The sequence below is a fragment of the Phalacrocorax aristotelis genome, chromosome 7 (assembly GCF_949628215.1).
Source record: "Phalacrocorax aristotelis chromosome 7, bGulAri2.1, whole genome shotgun sequence".
Taxonomy (NCBI): Eukaryota; Metazoa; Chordata; class Aves; order Suliformes; family Phalacrocoracidae; genus Phalacrocorax; species Phalacrocorax aristotelis.
In genome coordinates this window covers 14,732,899-14,737,392 of record NC_134282.1, presented here as the reverse complement: position 1 = coordinate 14,737,392, position 4,494 = coordinate 14,732,899, and positions in this window count along the sequence as shown.

Below are 4,494 nucleotides of genomic sequence, written 5' to 3'. Positions count from 1 at the left end.
AGCTTTTATTTACTTTTTTTTTGTCTTAGCTCCTCTGAAGTCTCGTTTCAATGTTATTCAGAACTAAATTTTTTCAGTTTGTTGTTTTTAACTCTTGCACAAATCCTGAAAGGAGTAATTTCTGTTTGGTTTGCCAGCTAGACCAAGTTTTAAGGCTAGGGGAGAGAAGGGAGTTATATTTTACATGCAGGGTCAAATAACTCATAGGTTTTGTAATCTAAGAACATTCCTCATTGCAAATCTGCAAGGTTTGAAGAATTGTATACTTTTTGCAGGTCTCTAGCATCAATGTTTCCAAGGTTTTACAGGCTCTGCAGGGAAAATGATGAACCCTGTAAAGCACGTGTTCACAATACAAACAGTTCATCATAAATGTAAGTCACCGTGACTCATGCCTCTTCCAGAATGTACAAATAACATCGTAAAGCAGAGTCTCTCCTGCCATCTTTGAACTGTATATCCTGCTGTCAGAGTTTGTAAGCTGTTTGGTGGGAGAGACTGCAAATTCTGAAAGAGTCAAAGGTAGTTCAAGTGTATTGATCTTAATGATTTCCTGTGAAACAACACCTATTAGAGGAATACCATTCCAAGGGACAAGAAGCCAAAAAACATCTCAAATTGTGCTAAAGTTCTGCCAAGGCCTCTTCTAATTGTTCCAAGCTTATCACAGGCTGTATTTGTCTGCTATAAATTAATGTTTTCAGCATCATGAACTGTGACCTTAGCACAAGGCCAACACTGTTTCTAATGAATGGCAGAGAGTTTGCCTGCTGTTATGAACTGCAGCAAGAGTTGAGAAATCTGAAGCTGATGTCTAGTAAGTAAATTATTCCATCAGTTTAGCCTCTGCCTTACAAGTAGCCTCTAAACTGATAGAAAGTTTCTCACAAGTTAGCTAGTCTATCGCTTTGACCCAAAGCTGGATAACATGTTACTCCTGATAGCTGTCTGAACCATCTGTTATTAAAATTTTCCAGTGCTACAGAGTGCCAAAACTTCCCCTCATAGGTGTTGCAAAAAGAAACAATAACATTTTGAGAAAAAGCTGTTTATGAATGGATAAAACTGGTTGAACTTTGAAACATGGAAACCAAGTCTGGATTCTGGTCTAGGGAGCCGAGAAGAAAATGGTAACAGAGTGTAGCTACAAGTTCAGGACTCTAAATATCTCATTTGACCTGCCTGCTAAGGAGTTTTGCGCTAGGCCAAACCCAGACTGCCCTGTGCATCTCTTCACTGCCTGTTTTTTTAATGCTTGTCAGGTGGACTCTTTAGGTTTGGAAGAAACCTTGAGTTAAATCTCCAACTAAACTCAGACTTGCCGCCAGGTGAGACTGAGTCTTAAAAAGCAGCTAGATGCTAAAACGTGACTGAAATTATTTTGGCAATCCCATCCAAAGCACTCCCTCATTATGAATTCTGAAGTGTGGCTTATGTAGGATGCAATGCAATGTAGGATTTAGCTAAACTTGTGTGGAAAAATTTTACATCCCGGTCTCTGCTACAGCCAGCTCTTAATCCCAGAGTCCCCAACCAGACTAATTTCAAACCTCTCAGATTTCTTGTTTCAGGATGAGGCCTGGTGAGGGGCACCAGGGTCAGACACAGCCTAGGACAGCCAGACAGGGCTGTGGGGCTGGGGACAGGCTGGGCTGGGGCGGGTCTAGAGACCAGTGTCCTTCAGTGTCACTGGAGCTGGGACAGAGAGTCCCCGGCTGGGCTGAAATGGGGTCCTGGGCCAAGGGTAGGGTGGAGAGTTCGTAGGTGGTGCTTGTCAGGGTCGTTAAGGCCCATAAGTGCCCCCAGGGCACTGAGGTTGCTCTCCCAGCAGCCGGGCTGTAGCCTGGTGCATACCTTGGGGCAGAGCCCTGTCAGGAGCTGTGCAGGAGAGCACCCAGGCCGCCTCTCTCCTCTGTAGCGGGGCACCCCTGTTTGGGCTTGGGTCTCTGTGAGCCCTGTGCTGCATGGAAAACAAACTCTTTGTGCTGGGGGGAGCAAAAGATTGGTGTAACTGCCTTCCCCTTCAGCTGGGGGCTTGCACCAGGCTGCAGGACTAGTGCCACAGGCTCGCTGGCCACTGGCTGCCTGACAGCAAGAGGACAGTGCTGCTTTCTGGGGTAAGCTGACGGTTTGGTGGGCTTTGACGTGACAGAATTATGAAGAGCTCCTTGCTCTTTGTGCTAGCTGGTAAATGAAGTGAACAGATAGTCTCATTTCATGTTTTATTGGTCGATGTCCTGATGAAAGTCCAAGCATGATATCTGTGAGCTGTGTCCGACGCAGAGAACGTGAGCTCTGCCACGGTGAAGTTATACTGTAGCCATGACTGCCTATGCATCTGTAAGAAGTTATATTGCAAGGATTATGCTTTTTGGGCTGAGAAACAAAGTGTGTGGCCAAATCCTGATCTCAGATGCACGTGTGCAGCTCCCAAGGTAGTAGGGCTGCATCCTGGCTCAGCACATGGCCTACTGAGGTCTTGCATGGTTGCAAATAATGGGGATGGTACGCTGGAGAGCAAGCAAACAACTGTTCCTTGTTTTGCTGTGCTCTCTGCACTGCAGCATCTGTTTTGCTTCATGTTTTTCTTTTTTTTTAAAACCCACAAATATTTTTCACTAGGGAGCTGATAAATAACAGTACTTACATTTTTAAAAAGTTTTAGAGGGGATAAAAGTGATTTTTCTGATGTATAAAGTGCTTATGTTTGGATTTGAGCATTAATTCATGGATTGTTTCTTATTGTTTTGTTCCCAGCTCGGGAAATCCTATGGGGTATTCTCCCTCAGGAAATCACATGGGACGATGTCTCAGCTTGATTTATTTTTATTTGTGTATCTAACTTTGCACAGAATTGTCTTTCACAGCAGCATTTTTTAATGGAGGTTTGTATTTCTTGGAAAATCTGGCAAACTGGGGAGTATTTAACAATCTGTCAATGAAACTTTAAAAGAAAATTGTTGCGACTCTGTGGATGCACTTGATACTGGGTTGATGGGTGTGATGTTGTAAATTAAGTAGCTGTTTTAAAAGGCTGTGGTCAAAAGATTATATTATTATTTTTCAGTCTTAAAATAGCTTCCTGAGAGGCAATGTATTCTAGCAAATGGCAGACTACATATACAAACGGAAGCAGGGTTAGCCTGAGTCTAGTCTTAGTACTTCTCTAATACTTTGTATTTCTGTAGTACGTTCTGGCCTTGCTTCTAAATGCACATTTCATGTGTTATATGACAATTCTTGCAGAGAAGTGGTTTTAGCCCTTCTGTCTTTCCTATTCTTGAGATGACAGAAAAGGTTTAAAAATTATTGTCTATCAAAAAGGGTATTTAAACTGTGGTGGGGTCTTTGTAAAGAGAAATCTTCGAAGGTTCATGTTATGAATTCAGAGTTATGAGGTAAGCTCAGATATTTTTGTAATAAAAAATTATCTTTTTTTTTTAAAATGTAGATAGTTTTCTAAATTGTATTGTTGTTTATCCAGCATCATAAATATACAAAAGAATTTACAAAGCAAATGTATGGACTTGTCTCCTTTGTCTGCACAACATTTCATTTTAAGATTAGACATAAGAAAGAGGTCAACAACAATACAGGGGAAGCAGGGTACTCATGTGAATTGGGAGAGGACAGAGAAATCACAGTGCTTTCTGCCCTGGTGGGGCTCTCTCCCTGTGAACTCCATACAACTCGATGCTTTCTTGGAAGAGCAGAACAGGAAACCCCTGCTTCTTCAAGGAATTGGTGGCATAAGCACAGGATGAAGGTGGTCACCTCTTCTCCTGGACAGAGAAAGTGTCCTGCAATACTTATCTGTTTGACAGATGTATCTGCTGGGTGGGGATGGGGACTGCTGCATTTTTACCTTGCTTTATGGTTACATGCTGATGGTGGGCTCTGAAGTGGTGTTGGGAGTAAGCTGTTGTCTGTCTAAAGCTTTGAGCAACTTTTTTAAATGATAGGGTTAGGATTGGACCTTTCAAAGTTTACTAAAATAATGTGATTAAATCAAAGCCAAGATTCTAACAACATTTGAGAATACCAAGGCAGAGGGCCGTGTTTGGGTCCCTGCTATGAAGAATGGTAAAATTTCTCTGTTTTGTGCAAGCCTTGTTGTATGACCTTTAAAATGAAAAACCTTTTATGTTCTGTGACTCGGTAGAAGTAATTTTTAGCTATTTTGAGAAAGGCGCATCTTTGTTTACACCGTGGTACAAATGTTGCTGAACTGTTTGAAAGACTTTGTGTAGACATGACTTTACTACAATACTGATTTTTCTTCTTACAACATTTATCTTTCTGTCAACATATCTGACTAAATTTATTAAAATTGTTTCACAACTTTCTCCAATAATTTCTTCGCTATAATTGGATTATATGTTTTCCGCTGTTGTACAGCATAATGCAAGTACTGGGTACTGAAGTGTATATTACTACTTTAAGAACTCTGATTGGGCGACAACAATTAATTACAGCTATAAATTATTACACAAG